The 19,208-nt window shown below is 40.5% G+C and overlaps 1 long non-coding RNA gene across 2 annotated transcripts in view; it reads left to right on the forward strand.

Moving 5' to 3' along the window:
- The first annotated feature begins 460 nt into the window (after window positions 1–460).
- The window catches only part of LOC109281595 (uncharacterized), a 90,280-nt gene continuing 71,532 nt past the window's right edge, over window positions 461–19,208 (forward strand). The window contains exons 1-6 of one of the 2 annotated variants that reach the window (XR_002088261.2): window positions 461–7,106; window positions 7,806–7,828; window positions 9,408–9,476; window positions 9,610–9,702; window positions 10,023–10,140; window positions 10,483–10,575. This is a non-coding gene — a long non-coding RNA (uncharacterized LOC109281595). The remainder of the gene's footprint in view (window positions 7,107–7,805; window positions 7,829–9,407; window positions 9,477–9,609; window positions 9,703–10,022; window positions 10,141–10,482; window positions 10,576–19,208) is intronic. The other variant, XR_002088262.2, reaches the window with a different exon arrangement.

The raw sequence follows: 19,208 nt of genomic DNA on the forward strand, positions 1-19,208 counted from the left end.
TTAATGTTTGGTAAAGTGCTTTGAATGGAAAAATTGCTCCATAATGCCCCTTTCAACCACCTCTCCCCATCTTGACTCATTTTGTCTTTTTTCCTGTTTGGAACATCTCCCATTTGCACTTTTAATTCTCTTATACACTCACCCACCCATTATCTCATCCAGCTTACCGTTACTGATGGGAAAGCCCCATTTTCTCTGTTTTTGTGCTTTTTCATTGTGCCTGTTATATCCATCAATATAGATTGTTAGATCATAGAGAGGGGAACTTGTCTAAAAGTGTTACAAACTGTGCACGTCTCTGGGGTTATAGAAATAAATAAATAAATAATAAGATATTACCCGAGACTAAACCCCCTACACTATATGATGTACAGGTAAGAAATCTTTGGCAAAAGCTATAATAGATTCATATGGAGGGGGCATATGGCTCTCGACTGCCTTCCAAGTTTTTGTTTATGTTCCCTGGTTTGGGCAGCAGAAACTGGGAAGTAACTGGAGGGGATGTATTAGCATCATGTCTCCTCTACCTGAGAAGCAGATAAGAAGTTGTGCAGAAATAATTAATGTATGCCTGATTCAAGCATTAACTGCTATTGATTTTCCTGGAAGGAGTTGCACTGTGCAGTAGGAGCCCCAGCCAGTGGTCCTGCTGCTCTGCTGTAAGTGTGGGAAAATCACAAGTGGATGAGTAAGAAGAGACAGGGAAAGTCCCTGCACCTACCTGCTCAGAAATCTTTGGTTTGTTTACTCCCTTCTGTGCATGCTCTGTGCCATTATTATACCGTTGTGCATCCTCCGAAATAACACTGAAGATATGCTTGGTTATAACAAGTCCACATATCCATGGCATTATACTGCTGCTAGTACTACAGTATATTTTCAGCCTACCCTGAGATGTGTACATTTTTGCAGATCTTTGTTACTGATTTGATGCGATAGGTGGTCAGATACCATGGTGATCAGTGGCAGTATAAAACTCTGAGAGAGATCGAATTTTTAGTTAATTCATTAAAGACTTTTATACTCTGCAGTTGATCTTTGCTACCTGGAACACACTGATTTTAAAGAGTGGTCATCATTGATACTAGAGGAATGTATTGATTGAGGTGTCCCCCTTCTGTGTCATGAGTTTGGGAGGTATTGTAAAAGCATCTTCTGTTTTCTGAGTTGTCAGATCTGTATTTACTGTAACCAGAAAAACACTAAGAAGAGCTCAAAATGCTACTCCTTTTTGATGTGGAAGTTAATAATTCCAGGCTTCATTTTCACTGGTACTTCTTTGGTTATACTTGTAATGTATAAAATGGTCTCAACTTGATTTCACTGATTCCATGTAACTTAGAAGGCTTCTCTACCAGAATCATATCCCAGACCTCCTATACTGTACTATATTTCCACAGGTGTACTAAAAGTGACATGAACTCAATGGAGTCACATCAATCAAATCCAACATTAACATTTTCTATTTTTAGAGCTACATAAGCATGTGGTTTTGCAACCTGGCATTTTTGTTCCAGTGTTAACCGATCAGTACTGCCATTGGAATGCTGTCATGATTTACTGCCAGTATATGTGACCCTGTGCTAAGCCAGAGGGACAGGCATACACCCAACGCCCACTGGTAGTTGCTGTGCTCTGTAATTCAACTCTGTAATTCAGTAACTTTTAAAACCAACTAAATAGTTACCATATGGTGGAAAATTAGTAATATGGGACTCAAATTTTTGTGTGGTATTAAATCAACACATGGAAAAAGTTAAATATCATCCTCAGTGCCCTCCATGTGTTTAGTCGCATTGAATGAAATGCTTATAGAGCATATTATTTAATTTTTATAAGGTTTGCCACATCCAGTGAAATTTATTACAGTTGCTTTGAAAAACCTTATGCAGGTGCCTTCTAAGTTGAGCTCACACAAGTTGGAACATCACATGCCCTACAAGCAGTTTGTTACTAGATACATAGTAGTGTGTTTAAAGGAATCCCACAATAAATTGATTTGTAGTAATCCATAGTGTTTGGCAGGAGTTTGACTATATAACACACAGAGAAATATTTAAATATAACCTTTCAAAATGAGAGCCTGAAATTATGATAAGTGTGAAGACCTCTGAATACAGCATAGAAGAGCTTGTGGCTCTTCCACAGAGTATCACCTCTGTTGAATTGCATGCACTTCTCTCCTCTCACAGCCCTAAGCAAAAGAAATAACATCTAAAGATGTGTGTAGACAAAACGGGGGCCCTAAACTGAAACGGTGGGTTTTTAAACCCACCACTTCATTTTAGGGTGAAGTAAACCCCAGTGTCATGCACGTCCCCCATGCTTACCTGCCTCTCTGATGGGGAGGGGATGGCGAGTTGCCAGCAGGCAGAGCAGTCCCTGGGCTGTGGGGGGGCTGGTGCTTCCCTCCGCGGGAGTGGTGGCCCCCTCTCCAGGCAGCACCTGCCTGCAGGCACCCAGCTTGGGTGGTCCCTGGGGACACCGCAGCTGTGAAAGAAAGCACTGGGCCCCTGTGCAGCTCAGGTAGGCAGGCAGGCAGGCAGGCTCCAGGCGGGGGGAAGGAAATCTGGCTCACTGCTTTTCTTGGGAGGAGCTGCCTTCCCAGGCTGCTGCCAGACTGCCTGCAGGGCTTCCTGCAGAGCTGTGGAGCTGCACAGAGCCCAGTGCTTTGCTCTGCGGCTGTAGGGCAGCAAAATAAACTCCTTGGAGGATTTTGAGTTTGCTGTGCCCACAAGTCATTTAGGGTGCATTATGCAGCTGAATTTCCTACAGCGGCTAGAATTAATGCGCAATATGCCTCTGAGGCATGCAAACACTGACACTGTTAAAGTGGTGCAAAAGCATTTAGCCTGCTTTAAAGTGTTGTGCGCACACGCCCCTCGTTTCATCTACACGTGGCCTAAGTATATCATACCCATACAGAAGTCATACTATTTGGTGTCTACTAGCACTCTGTTACAATCAAACAGCTACCTGACAATGGTCCAAAACAAGCTTTATTAGTAGATATTCTGGGCATGAGTCAACTACCTCAGCGATGAGTCTGCAAACACTGCCAAGAAGCATGCTGTGCCTACTCGCTCCCTCACTGTGCACCAAATGTTTGGAAATTAGACAGTGAAACTAGTTTAGCATAGCCCTGAGCACACCCCCAGCATTGCTCAGGCTCTCTCTCTTAGGCATGCTTCTTGTCATACACTCAGAGCTACATTAAACTGACTATGCTGCTTCATTTCCAGGCATTGTGGAGTGCTGAGCAGAAGTAACAGAGTGTGGCCTGATTTTCAGCAGTGCTTCCAAGATCTCCATTGAGGCAGTGTAGACTTGCCGTCAGCCCCATGTTGATCATGCTAGAATTGTGGTTCATAAACTCCATCCCAGGGGAACCATCTACTCTTTCAGTACTTTTGAGAATCAAGTCTCCAAATGTTTTTCCATCTTTGACAATTTGGTGAATTTAGGTGACAGGAGTCAGGTGAGTATCCAGCCAGGAAAAACTTTCCCAGGACTATGACAGTATATTAATCTGTTGCTTAATATTTACACTCTGCAAACAATTTACATGGCATCCGTGGGTTAGATTTAAAAAAAAGACACTAGACATTTTTGTCACCTAACTTACTCATCAACTAAGCAGTCTAGCTAGTATAAAATGCAGCTGGCCACCTTGTGGATAGATGGTATAGATTCTCTTCTGAAGCTTTTGCTCTGGGTTCTTCATTCATGCAGTGTTACAGTGATGATGATACTCTCTTTGGGTCTGAATAGTTTAGACCAGAGGTTCTGAAATTGTGGTCCACGGACCACCGCTGGTCCGTGAGCTCCATTCAGGTGGTCTGCAGAAAGGTTGAGGAACAATCGAGAATATCTATACTTGTAAGGTAAGACTACTGATATTAAAATATGAGTTGTGTGTTTTGATTGTAGAACAAATAAATGTTTATTAAGTGCAATTGTTGTTTGGTCTCTCCTACGTATTGTCCATCAGGGCATTTGCTGCACTGGATGAGATATATTACATTTCTGGAGGTGCAGCTGTAAGATCCGGGAATGCTGATGGCTCTGTTGTGGGGTGTAGTAATTGTGGGGGTGGTGGAGATGTGTTGGCAGGTTTTGCATTTCTTGTCATGGCACGGTCTGGATCCTTTTGGTGTGTTGTGGGTTTGAGGAAGTTTGCTTCTGGTAATGAGGTTAGTGAGGTGATGGAAAATACGTAGGAGAGACCAAACAACAACTGCGCACCAGAATGAATGCACACCGGAAATCTATCAAAGACAGGAATACCCAGTTACCTGTGGGGGCATCTTTCTCACAAGAAAACCACTCTCTCTCCAATCTCTCAGTCCTGATCCTCAAAGGAAACTTACAAAACACTTCCCAGAGACGAGCCTATGAACTCCACTTCATCAACCTCCTGGATACTAGAGGTCATGGACTAAATATAGACATTGGATTTATGACACATTATAACCTGCTTGACATCTGACTCCCCAGGTATCTCTCCACTTTCATCTCCCTTCTCTTTCTCTCCCCCCTCCAGCCTGTCTCTCACCCATTGATTCCTCAATCTACATTTTCACTGACTACCTGTGTTGCATGCATACCAGCCCAGCCGCTGGCTTCTTTACTTTTCATTCCATCCAGGAAGAGCACACACCACCTGCTGAAATTTCCTTAGCCTGATGAAGGGTTTTTGAACCCGAAAGCTTGCTTAATAATTGTTTTTCAACTATTTAAGTAGGTCTAATAAAAGATATCAGATTCACCCAAAGAACCTTGACTGCCGAATTCTTTCTGGAGAAGAGGAGGAATACAAGAATAGTTGGACCATTGTTGACTGGTTAGCCCTCTCTCTCACTTGGTTAAATGGACTGTTGGACAATTCCAGACTGTACTGGGGAGGAGGGAGAGGGGGAGAACTAGTTCCAAATAAAAATGGGCAAGCACAAGGTATATGAGAGGTTTTTTAAAAAAAAGTCTACTTCTAGTTAGTATAGCCAAAATGATTAGCTCTCTAAATACCTGAGTTTTTTGGATCAGAGTATTTGCTAGAATACTTTAGATCCTTTGGGGGTGTCAAGATGAGTATTGAAAGAGGGTAAGTCATGATATACTCTTCATCCAAGAGACTTAGAGCTTGATCCAGACTCCAGCATTTTGGAACAGGTCTTTGCCTTGTTATTTAAAGTAACAGGGCTGCTCTGACAATTAAGGGTCACTTCTAAATGAAGTTTTCTGACTATTTAGTCCAGTCCTGGTCTTGTACTGACTGCAGGCTTAGTCTTGGACTGACTACAAGAACCAGATCTAAATGTCAGGGAAAAAAGCATATAGATATTTTATTATTTATATTTTCTTTACACTTCTTGAATGTGGAAATCTTAGTAAGAAATTTTAATTGGCTAAAAGATTAATTAAAACAAATAGGAGAGATTTTATAGATGTCTATGAGTTAAGTGAGAAAATAAGTCTCAGAAGTTTTGTAACATAATACTGTATATACAATCTTTTTTGCTACTCTTTCGGTAATAACATCTTCTTGGTTGGTACCACAATAGCTTTGGCTCTTAGTGTTGAACCATATATCACCATGAGACAGGTGGCAAGTAATCAAGGTTTTGAAGAGCTGCTAAATGTAAGTACTAACGTGGCAGTGTTATTCAGCTGCAATACTTTTCTTATTCCAAGTTTTACTTCAGTGTAAAAACAGAGCTAGAGCAGGAATTGTCAGAAAATTGCATAGTGTAGTGGCTGCACTTTTGAAATTGATTGATGCTGCAAGGTTTTTTGCAAATGAAACACCTGAGGATGACTTTTCAACCTGGCCAATTAGCCATTCTTCATAAGTGCCATTGTTTCTGTAATGCACTGACAACCTCTTCACTCTTTTTGGGTGCGCACAGTATTAGGACGCTGCAGAGAGGCCTGAAGAATCCATATGTGAAACCATGTAAGATGATTCAGGGATCATACTAAAGCACTTTTTTATTTCCCATTTATGACATCTTAAAAGCTTCCTTCCCTCTTAGAATTTTCTGATAGCAACCAAAAAAAAGTTACCTGAGAGTTTGTTTCACCATCAGAAACTGTTACAAAAAGTGGAATATAGAATTACTCTCATAATATTACATAAATAAAACAAACACTAAGGCTGGATCCAGATGTGAAGGCATGTGTACTTGGTGGCATCACGAACCTCTTTATGGTACCACAGACCACATGCATTGCAAGTTAAACCATGCACTGTGCTGCTAATTTGTAGAGCTGGGGCAAAATTTGCTACTGGGATTTCCTGATTTCCTGGGAGCAAAAAAACCCCAACCCCCTGAAGAAAAAAGTGGCATTCCCCAGCTGTCTGGGGTACAGGGTGCTTCAGTGCAGGGGCTCCACAGTGTATTCAGATGGTGGAGCAGGCAGCCTTAGGCTGCTTAGTTCTCTGTCTTCATGTACCACTCCCCAGCTGGCTGGGGCATAGGGTGCCTCAGCATGGAGGCTGCTTGCCAGCTAGCTATGCTTTGAGGCACCCTGTTCTTCAGCTAGCTCCCCCTGCAGCACATGAAGCAGTGGGACAGCATGTCCCGCTGCAAAGCGCATGGGCAGGGGTGTGCACTGTGGCACAAAGCAGATTTGTGCTGCTGCAAACACGTGCCCCTGCTTGTGTGGACATGGCCTAAAAGGCTCCCAAGAAGGAGGTCTTCCCTGCAGCTAGTAAACACTTAATAAATAGATGCTTATCTGTTGTCCAGGTTTTTTGTGCTCTGACATTGAAGGAAATGGTTAATAATAAGAGGTTTTGATATAAGAAAGAGGGCTGGGGTGATACCTGTCAGAATTCTCTAAATACCTCTCTACATTGTTATGCAGAAAAGTTGAGTTGTTCCATATCCCATCTCTTGTTAAAAGGATTAGTTATTTTTTAAAGTTTCTATTTAAGGCTCAAGACACTGAGAAGAAGGACAAGAAATTATAATAATTTTAACTAAATACACCCAATCCAAAATCTGTCCCAAGCCTTGCTGCGTGTCTGTAACCAACAGTATATAAAGAAGTGAAGTGGCCAACACCATGTCTGCTTGCCTTGAGTTCTCCAGGCTGAAAGACAGGTACTCACTATTGGATTAACTTGGGTAGCTTTTGGTATATACCTGGACTAAGACTCCAATTCATGTTTCTGGATTCATAGCAAAATTCCTTAACCAATGCTCTACCCTTTCCCCACAGGCAAATAAGAGAATAATAAGACTTTTAGAATGTAAGAGCTGTATAGGCCCTTGTAAAATATAGGAGTTTTTAACTTTTAAAGTTATCTTTAATATAAGACCAGGGACTATTACATCTCAGGGTGATTGAAAAATGGTATTTACATTTGGGTTAGGGACAGACATTCAAAAAAGCCTGAGCCTGAATTGATTCAAGGTTTGCAGATTAGTTTAATCTGCCTAGGTTGAACCAGTGTGCAATCACACAGACATTCCTTCTGGACTGAAGAAATGCAGGCACATGCCTGCAGTGGCTCAGGCTAGAAACTGGAGGGCACTAGAGCTGTCCTCCCTTCCCTTCTACAGTAGTGAGCTGTGGGGGGACATGGCCAGGCCCTGGCAGGATGCTCTGATTAGGGTATAAACCCCTACCCTGCCTGCACTGCCCCAGGGTTTTTCCTGCTTGCTGCTCAAGGGGCGGGAGTGTTGCCAGACTCCAGTCCCCAGCTAGCACTCTGAGGCAAAGCACAGGGTGGGTGGGGGGTAGCAGGGTGTGCAGTGCAGATACTGAGTTTTTCAATCTCCCTCTCCCTGCTTTTTCAGACTGTCTGCAGCAAACCTGACAGGTAAGGGAGCCAGCAGGGAGCTGATAACAGTTTTTATCAGCCCATCAACAAAACAAAAGCCTCTCTCACTAGTTCAAGCTCTTCTTCTTAAACAGCTTTTTCCAAGGGGAGGACATTACCAGCTGACTTGTTGATTAGCTCCAAAAAGCCCTAAGTGGACACTGTTTTGTCTGCCTGTTCCAATGAAATTGAAGACACACACACACACACACACACACACACACACACACACACACACACACACACACACACACACACACCTCTCTCAGCATTAGCTAACACCACATGCCTAAGGTCCATGGGGCTGGGGTTCATACTCTGGGAGATGGAACAGAGGTGGGTTGAGCAGCGAGCAGCAATGGGTGGGTGGGGCAGGAGGAAGCTAGGCAGACACTGTTGTACCTGCAGTCTTTGTCAGAGCTCCGCCCAGGGAGCAGAGGGGTGGGGCCAGCTCTGTTCTCTGGAGCAGACAACACAGTGCAGCCCAGGGCTGCAAAGCATGTGGGATTCTGGGCGACTCTGGTTTAAGTTGAACCAGGAAGGGGTCTGGGACAGACATTGCATGAACTGGTTTGATCCAAATCAGTTGAGTCTGATATTCAACCAAGTTTATCTTAAACCAGTTTCTTCTATTTTGAAACTGGTTTATGTGCACTGAACTTATGTTCTGTTGCAAGTGTAAACCAGTTTATGATCACTTAAACTGGTTTATGTATAATGTCTGTTCCTAGCCTTGGTCATTTACTACACCCTTTGGCTAGCTACATTCTTTCTTGTGGTCTGGGACGTAGTCCTTGCAACATAGGACATAGTCCTTCTGAGCCAGCAGCATGCAACTAAGTTTGTACACCAGTGTGGAATAATTCTGCATATTCTGAATTCAGCTCCTCATGTCTGGGTTTGGTTTCATAGACTTGTAAAGAAATGGGCTGAAAAGTCTCGAACTTCAGTTTGAACATTTATTATTACCACAATATACATTATTTGCTTCTGACAGGAACTAAAAAGTACCTAGCCCTTTGCAAAAATGAGATATTATCCCTGCTTGGAAGAGCATTGAAATAAAAACAGATAAATGGTGTAAACAAACAATTTTTATTGGATCTGCTTGCTTACTTTCCTGGTAGAACTAGGTGTGTGTTAGCCCTTGCGTCCCAGTAGGTATCTTATACCTGATTTTTCAACAGCATATCCACCCTATCTCTCCTGCCACAACTTTGATGTAAAGTTAAGTAAAAAGGGAGGCTTGCTGCCTGAATCACTGTTGACCCTTGGCTAACTGCTGTTCCTTGCACACTGTAACCTGCTTTTGGGTCACAGGCAAGCAATGACAACAGGTCTGCAGACTCAACCCTGACACTATCCACAGGGACTGTTAGCTCTCTATATCAATATAACTCATGTCCTTGAGCTAGCACAACTTAACCATCCATAGCCATGGGACCCCTGGTGATTTGGCCATATTAGATCCAAGAAATATCCTCGGGTTGGCAGCAGGGTATCTTGTCTCGGGATTCTCCCTGGTTGAGAACCCTGAAATGCCACCACTCATGGTTAGTCATCTTCTCTGCTCCTGTAGGTACTCTCAAAAAGGACAGCCTGCATCCCTCCGAATGCTGGCCCATCTTCTTCTCATCCCTGAACTCAGGTGAGTAAAAAGACTCCTCCTAGTCTCAAAAGGAGAGAGTTTCTACTTTCCTTCACCCCTGCTGGGGCATAGTCCAAGCATCTGCTCTTTCAATAACTTCTCCCTTCTCCATGTCTCTCGTCTCTCTCTGCAGCTGTTGCTGGGTGCACTTTTCTGATGTCATTCATCGAGCACCCAGACAACTGGAGCCAGCAGGAACTGATAAATCGCATCGTCTGTGGTTCTGGTAAGTTCTGTGCTCCTGTTCATCTCTCACTCCTGACAAGGTAAGTACTCATGCCTGAAACAAACTCTCCAGCCATCTTTGGGGTCTGCAAGGCCCTTTCCCTTGGGCCTCAGACCATCCTCAGAGCTGACAGCACAATCTTCGCTGCCACAAATGGACACCTAAATACAGTGTTCAATATACAAACTGGTCATAGTTTGGTAATATAATGATATAATATTATCATGCCTTAAAGGTTTTATTTTTGTTTTTTAATAAAATAGATTAGGCCCAGGTGGTCCCTACAACCTCTGTTTAACTAACTGGTTAATTTCTTGTAGGCATTAGAGAAGAAATGGCTATTCAGGAATGATTTCAGTGCAGAGATTTTAGTTGTCTTCCTGACCATCTAAGGAAGCAGGTATATAGGAGGAACTCGCACAGAGATGTGGAGACGTGGTAGGTAACTCTGCTCACTTATTCATTATGATGTTTTCTGGTTAGGTCAAATGGAACGTTAAAACATTAGTCCTCCAGCATAATCATGACTGCATTACATCTAAGGTGTCTATCACTGTAGAATCCAGGTGGTTAGACATGCAGTAAGCCTCAAAGCAGCTGATGTTTTGCAAGTGTTTTCAAACTATGCAAACAAAGAGTTTAATTTTGGTGCTGTAGTGCATTCTTTGTTTATGGAGTCAGTTTTTGTTTTCCTCTTGAAAGACTCCCTTATCCAGGTAATAACTGTAATCTGTGTTTGGGTAGACATTATGTTCTAACACTTCAAACTGTCATTTTCAGGATTTCAGAAACAATCATACACTGAAGCTGAAGCACTTCACTTTCAATGATGCACATAAGAGTCCTCAGGTTTTCCTGCTTGCGGTATAACAGGTATCTTCTGTTCATCTCTCTTGATGCTATCCATTATCAAACCTCACAGAATCTTCTACTCCTCGCCTATAAATAATCTATACTTTCCCCTACTTCTTAGATTGTTTATAAATGGAGACTAATAATGTAGCTGGAGGCAAATCTATGTACCTACCTATAGACATTTTTTTGTAATGGGGCATGCTCATTTGGCATTTGCTGAAACAAAAAAGAGAACAGTGATTGTGGTCTATTTAGGATTAAATCCTTCAGTCATTGTTCAGTCTCATCAGATGAGCATTGTGCTAGGAAATGTGTAAAGGATGAAGGGGAAAATTTGCTACTGTCCTAACATACCAGCCATTGTCCCCACAAGGAGCATGGACAAAGGACTACTGTCACGCTGGGCATGCAATGGCTGCTTTGGTGCTCGTCCCAGGGCATTATTTTTTTTGACCTTGGCTTTAATGGATCTAGGACAGTGGTTTTCAGGTTTTTTTTAAGATTCAAGGCAAGCCTAGGAAAATGCCAGCTCTTAGTTTTCACTCACTTTTTTGTCTATGGAAAAAGAATACAGCAATTCTTCTGTTGCCCAGAACTTAGGCCACAACAAGTCAGAATGTTTTTAACACTTTGGATTTGTATTTGAAATCACCGGTTTTATCCTGTGAATCATATGCAGGTGTTTGCATGCCTGACAGTACTAATATTGAGCAACATTCTGAAGTGCAGCTTACAGCATCTCAGAGTGCTGTGGCACCCTAGTCTAGGATTTCATTTTGTGAATAGATCAGAATAAACCTAGAAGGCACCACTATGATCTTCTAGCCTGACCTGTGTCTATGGATGTCTATAACACTTTCACGTAAGAGGGAAAGAAAGAGGCTCAGAATGCCAGAAAATGCATTCCTTTGTCATATAGGGATAAATTAGAGATTTTTAAAGAAAAAAATCTGAGTTAGAAAGTCTTTCAAGTATTTGGAGGATCATAAAAGCTTTAAGCCTTCTTTCATGGTTCATTAAGGAATTCCTACCTTGGGTTTTGTAAGTTTTATTCTTTATCAGTCTCTTTAAAACCCCAAAGCATGGTGCAAAGAAAGAGTTAATCTTGAAAGATTTGGGTATTGCAGGGAGATGCCAGTAACACTGTAGAAAGCAACACATCTGTAAAAGTGCGGTTGTACTTCTTAATACAATTGTCCTAAAGGAAAGCTGTTATCTGCCTCTCTGGTTTATCTTCTCCCAGCACCTGTAGGAATGTTTTACAACAAGACACCTGTTCTGCATAAGAAAGAGTAATGCAAAATTGATAACATGTCAGTGTACTAACACCCCCTGAATCCCTACTAAGGTCCAGGGGGAGCATGCTCCTTTTAAAGGATTCTGGAAGCTGTAAAACATTATGCCTTTAGAACTGTGTGAATGACTTCTTTGAACAGAAACTAGGATTGTTTGAACAGAGTCTGTTATTAGTAATAAAATACATCATTTAGACAAGACATAATTAAATGAACAGAACTAATGAAACACTGAGTAAATATTGTCAAATACAAAATTGTGAATGTCCCCTAAAGTGTACTTATTTAGAGGTAGAGGACCCCTCATTTGAGTGCATATGCCTGTTCATTTTGTGATAATGGGATGTCCTTGATACATGTACATTTTTTTTCATTTGCATACATTTGAAGTTATTTATTCTCCATGGAAGAAAAACAAATGTCATTTTGCTATAGGCATGACACTCCTTTTCTCAAAACCAAAATTGTTCTGATGCATTATTACAATGTGCTCTTGTAATTGCTTTATTTCTAGACATGTAGCTAAAATGAAGGCTTTTCCTGGTATCAGAAAGCAAAGCTCCCTTTGCTTCATGTCATCTCCTGATACGGTTGCTATTAATGATTTTGCATGAGAATCATGTGAAACTTGTGGTTTCCATGCAGTTCTGCTTTGAGATTTTTTTAGTTAGTTTATACCCAAGCTCAAAGAAAATGCATAGAGGATGAATACAAATATAAACAGATTGATGCCTTTAATACCCTTCCACAGGAAAGCCAGTGAGTTTTGTGCAGATTCATTCCTCTCTGTTTAAGCTGATATCATCCACAGTCTCTATTCATTCTGCCAGTTTCATTTCAGTCCCTGAAAGAGGGTTGTCAGAAAAGTAGAAGAATCTTGAGATCCATTTTTGATTTCATGCGATGCCTGTCAATAAGAATGCACAAATGCATGGAAAATAATATTGGTCAGTTAGATATGCCTGCTGACATTTGGCACTTTCACTTATGATGAGAAAAGAAATGGATAAAAATGGGAAAGCACAGTGATGACCCCATTTATGTCAGACTCTATGTCTCTCTGAATTTAACTATCTCAAGAAAAGGTGAGTGAATACATAATAGCATAGTCCTGTTATGACCTTTTGCTTCTTGAGTGATAGATTATGAAAGAAGGTAAAGGTCATGACATAAGCCAGCCCTCAACTCTTCCATTAATCAATCCCCTCTACAGTTAAAAACACATTTTGTGTAAGAATCCTTGGGTACTGAATGAGAGAAACTTGTTAACTAGCTAACTTAAATATTTAAGAAGAACACAGAGGTTTTTAGTTTTAGTGTAAAAAATGCACAAATAAAATCTTGTACCCGGAGAGATTGTGGAATATCCATCTTTGGAGATTTTTAAGACCTGGATAGATAAAGCCTTGGCTGGTATGATCTAGTTGGGGCTGGTCCTGCTTTGAGCAAGGGGTTGGACTAGATGACCTTGTGAGGTTCCTTCCAAACCTAATTTTCTATGATTCATAACTACAGAACCTGGTGGAGAGATGAATGTGATCTGTATGATGCAGCTTAGGTATGCTACTGATTGTCATTGACTTTCACACACTTCCAGTGAACACTTGGAGCTACTTTGTACTTCCTTTTCAGGCAGAATTCCTGTGGACGTCAAAGCCGGAATTTTATGGTTTAAAGAACAAGCAAGTCAGAAATGGGCCCTTGAGAATCTTGTTAACAGAACTTAGCAAAGCCATATAAAATGTGGCAGGTAACGTGTTTTTAAAAGCAACCCCCTATTTTAAGTTAAGTAAGCTCTATTTCTCAGAAGACTACATGATTAGGAAACCAAGAGAAGAAATGTATGCATTTAATTTGGTATCAATTGCAAATACTAAGAGGTCAAAGCTGGAAATTAAGATGAAGTAAATTAAATGTGACAGGTTTTGCATTAAACTTCTAAAGTAAAAGGCCCAAGCTTTCAGAAGTGACAGGTGATTTTGGGCATCTCAGTTTCTGGATGCTCAGCTTGCAAACATCTGAAAAGATCCTTATCTAAAGTATTGCCAAGTTCCTGCCTTCTGACAATATTAGGTCTGGAGGTGGTAGGGGGACAGGGAAAAGTTGTCCTTCTAAAAGTACAGTGTTGAATGCAAGACATTTAGCAGCAATCAGTTACTCAGTGCAAGTATACACATATGTAAAAAACCAGGTATATGCAGAAGTATATACCAGTATAAGTCTAGACACCTGTATTACATTCTTCCTTCCAATCTGCAGTTTTTCTTACGAATGAAAACAATGTATGGAATTGTAACCGTATCACCCTATCATAGTCTCTGAAAATGTAGGAATACATGCAAGACTGCTGCATTTCAGCCTTTTAAATGTTTAAGGAATTCTTTATATATGCAAGTCTTACTGGGGTCAATAATATCAAGAACCATCTTAGAGTGTGACTGCAGAGCTATGCAAAATAGAAAGCCTTTGCTTTGACTATTCATGTAAAATACTTATGAATTGGACAAAAATAGTGAATATAATTCAATGAGAAATGATATTTTCCGATAACACTTTTTTTTTTTTTTTTGCTGTAAGCATGGCAAAAACCATTAATTTTTTTCTTAAATTCAGCTTATAGCATTAGGTCACTATTCTCACTTCTGATGAACATTTGGTATTTGTGCTCATTATGCAAAGCCCTCTTTCCTCCCTTCCTCCTGCTGTTTTGGCAGCCTGAACCTCAAATGAGTCCTAAGTCTGAGGCTTTTCAAGCTGCCTAAAGAAACTGAATGCAATTAACATTGAAAATCTTAATTACAATGGTTGTAAATCGGCATCCAGATATTTAAGGGTGAAATTTTCAAAGATAACTTTGCCTTTAGGGGTGTTTCATATTTCTAGATATCTCTGTTTACACTTCACTACTTCTGCTGTGATATACAAACAAGAAAAAGGTAATGATATGTTTGTTTGAGCTTGTTGGACTCTTTTACCAGGTTGTTAGCAATTATGTCTTACATATACAAGCTCTCATCCTTACAGAAGGAGTGCCCAAAATGTGATATGAATTGAGTAAATGCTCATAACAACAACAATAATCTCCAGATTACCTAGATGTGTAGAAACATTTTACCTTTTAGAGCATAAAGTAACAGATTGGCTATGTAGCAGCAATGGACTGTGTGCTGTGCAAATAGCAGTAGAATACCTCTAAAATCAGACAGGACATAAGCTTAAGATTCAGGCAGTACAGGACATTAATTCAGGTACTGGATTTTTTCCTCCACTATGGATTTTCTGCCTGAACAGAGACTGCTTTCCCTATCTTAGAGCAGGAAGGGACAGAATGAAAGAGTTGATTGATGTGGACTGCTGTTTTTATGGTCCATTTATTATTTATGTATATTTGCATCAAGGTTCCCAAGGTGACTGTCCAAGCAGGGAGATCCTTGCTCAGAAGTAGCTTATAAGTTATATTAGATAGGGCATAAGGAGGGGATAAAAAGATGAGAGAGAGAAACATAGGTAAGAAAACTGCATTAACGTCAGTCAAATTCTTTGTCTAATGCACAATACAGGGGAACTTAGAATTTATGATGTTACTTAAGTCTAGAGTAATATCTAAATACAGTAGTTCAATTTTAGGTAATTATCACAGCAGAAATGGGTCTTATGATTTGAATGAGTAGGGCACCTTGTAAATCAGCCTTGGAAGGCATGCAAGAAAATAGGAAGACATGTAAAAAAAACAAAACAGTAGACAAATAGGTTATCAAAGGTGATGTTATTTAGGGAGTGGAGAGAACAAGGTGCAAAGCAAAAGAGGGCAATGTTAGATTGAACACTGAAAGTTAGAGGATCTTGCTTTCAATCAGAAGGGGGAGGCAATAGAGTCATTCTGTTATGAAAGAGGGAGTGGCTGGTGGAGCATTCTGTAAGGGTTTTGAGACGGCTTGCTCACCTTACATTCACCTGACATAGCTTAGGTTTGGTGACCTCCTGGGCATATTGCAAAAGCTATATTATTGATAGGGGTTTTTGAGTGGGCTGAGGGTGTGCTCACCATACCTATAAAGGGTTAGAAAGGAATTTCTGTAGGTAGCTGGTCTTGTGAAATGACAGTTCTAGGGCTGCAGGGACATTATTAGATTATTGATGGATTTAAGAGTATCAAGATGCCCAGACAAATGAGGTGGTAGTTATATTTTAAATCAAACTAAATGACTATGTGTAAATGGGTTAGCTGTGTTATCAGTTTTGAGTTTCAGTTTGTGATCTGAGTGCTTCCATACCTCTAAGGAACAGTCAGGTGATGGTGAACCATTTTGGATAAAGGGAGAGCCAAACCTTCCTAGAACTTTCACGTAGAATATTAAACTAAAACCAAATTAAGCCTTTCATGAAGAGCAAAAATGGTGGTAGATCTTTCAAAGTGTATTACAAGCTCTTAGATGCTACTATAATACAAATAATACCATACAGAACATTTTTGCACATTCAAGAGATTTATGTAGGATAGTAACATTGCTGCCTGCAAATGTTACTGCTGCAGAAAAATGTGATTTGAGACCAACCATCATAACAGACATTTCTGTCTTATTTAAAATGTCGAAGAGTTGGATGATATTTTTTGTAATTTTAAGCCTGTAGGCTGAAATAAGAAGGATAAACAGATCAATTAAAATCTGAATTTTTTAGATGGCCTCTTTCCTTAGGCTCTTGATCACTTTACAAAATATATCTACTATTTCTGACTGTGTTTTAGCATATCACACATCTTCACACATATTTCACAAATATCTAAAGCTTAAATTATTTGTATCTATAATAAAAAGACTCAAAAGCAATAACCTTAAACCACACAGATAAATAAATGAGAGGAAAAATGTATATATTTTTATTGTCTCACATTTAGAGTATCTTTTACCTAGGAATGTTAATACTAATAGAAACTCTGAGGCTATATCTATATTGGCAGTGCCAATTTGTTTAGATATAGTATATGTTGACAAATGACTGGTATAGCTATTAGGGCTGTGCAAAGCTTTGGTCCCTGATTCTATTTGGCAGAGATTTGGCCTGATTTGGTTGCCGAATCTCTGAATCTGAATCGAATCAGAGGACTCTTTAATCTCTCTGAATTGAATTGGAAAGATTCAGAGATTCAGACATAGACACAACTTTTAATATTTTTTCTACATACCTCTAGGTAGCAGATGGCTCATGAGTACTGCAATGCTGGGGTGCAGAAGTGTGTTGGGGGACCCCACACGCTTGGCAGCAGACCTGGAAGTGAACCAGAAGCACTTCCAGTCCACTTCTGGCTTGGTGACTGGTGCCTCCTGGGTCTTGGTGGGGGGCACCTTGGGTCCCTCTGTGCCCAATCGCTGAGGCAGGGGAGCGTGAGGGGAGGACCCCCTGAGTGCTACCTAGCAGACCTGGAAGTGGACTGGAAGTACTTCCGGTCCACTTCTGGGTTCGCTGCTGAGCAGATGGAGGGCCCCCCCGCACTTCTGTGGGATGCTCCATCTGCCCCAGCATTGCCACGTTCACAAGCCACACTGGTACCTCGAGGTATGTAGAAAAAACATTTAAAGCTGCATATATGTCTGAATCGCCGATTCTCCGAATCAGCATTGAATCTTCAGATTCAGCTAAATTGAGTCAGGGACAGTGATCCGAATCAACAGGTCAAATCACTGTCTCTGATTCAGGCCAAATCTGAATTTAATAGGGCCTGCTTCACACACCCCTAATAGCTATACCACCTCCTTGAACAACATAAGCTAAATTGACAAAAGTACTGTTCCACTGGTATAGTTGCATCTATACCAGTGATTTTACCAATATAACTATGTCAACTAGTGTTGTGATTTTCTTTTTCACACTCCTTTCCAATATAGCAAAACTTTGTAGATTAGTTTGGGTCTTTGTGGAACAGCATCTAACATCTTTCATACCTGGCATTTATCATGGGTTATATACCTATTGCCTTTTGAGAACAAATAACACAATAATGAGCCCTCTGATCCAATATAAATATCAAACACATTCTTTTATTTATATAACTGGGGAACTATTGTTTTATTTAATCTTGTGAGAAATGTTTACTATAGCAAGGGAAAGCAGTAGATAAAAGGAAAGAATTGTGGCCTGAGATGTTGAGGATTTCTGTAGAGGAAGATTATGTGGTGTCCATAATGCTACATATACCTCTTGTTAAGCTCTCCTTGGCCATGTCTACATGGTGATTTTACCATGCTTGTCAGTGGTGACTTTGGGCATGCCGTGTGGCATCCTAAACCAGAAGTAGTGCAGCTGCATTTGCATGTATTTTTGAGTAGGTTAATTAGCACTATTGAGTGATATTACTGCTTAACCATCCTTATATTAATTAGCTCACCAAATGGGATGTGGCTACCCTTCTTCCAGTTTGAGGCCATATGGGGCAGCCTGACATTGCTGGGGGTGCCAGTGCTGGACTTGGTAAGCTGCTGTGTAGTCAGGGCCTAAGTAAAGAAGGCTGGACATCCTGGGAGGAACATTTACTCCTGTTTCTGCAATTGCTGCTGTGAAATGGAATTTGATGTTACAGTGGGGAAAATAAAGAGTCCTTGGTGTAGGTAGGGTAATATAAGCCATGAATATGGATTAGGACATGCACAAAGAAGTTTGCGTTTAAAGGGAAATTAGTAAGGGGTCATGTTCTTAAAGATACTGATTGAATATTGGAGATGTAGGACTGATCAGAAAGTTAGAAGAACTGTTTGAGCAAAGGAATCCCAGAGCCTAGGGAAGAGAGTGATAAAGAAAAAAATAACAATTGAGCCTATCAAAGAACATGGGACGTCAGACTGGAGAAAAGGCCTCTGGGCTTCATCAGAGACATGTCATAGGAAAGAACAATCTTAATGGTGTGGACAAAATGGAAACAAAAGGCAGGGGTTCCAATAGAAAATCAGTCAATGAGAGTTAGTGTGCCTAAGAAACTTGGAAAAAAAAGGCAAGTAATGTGCAACAAAGTGGTGGATGCAGAAATGGGAGAAATGGAATGTTTTAAAAATGTTTATAATACAGGAAACAATTGCAAGAATATTGTGTTTTAAGGCAGAATAAAGAAAGCCAAAAGAGAAGAAAGAAGAGGAAGGATCCATGTGGTGATCAGAGAGTTTATGGTCCTAGTGGCACATTAGTTGATTAAACAAGATGGTTTCTTATAAAATACATTCTCCCTCCTTAAATAGTCACTTAGTTTTCACTATAATAAGAAAAGGGATTTTCAGGAATCAAAAACAATCCTTACTGCAAAATTATGATAATATTTTATGGTAATAGTCTAAAACAGTGCAATTGAAAATAATATTTCTCAGTGGT

This window comes from Alligator mississippiensis, chromosome 2 (assembly GCF_030867095.1).
Source record: "Alligator mississippiensis isolate rAllMis1 chromosome 2, rAllMis1, whole genome shotgun sequence".
Lineage (NCBI taxonomy): Eukaryota > Metazoa > Chordata > Crocodylia > Alligatoridae > Alligator > Alligator mississippiensis.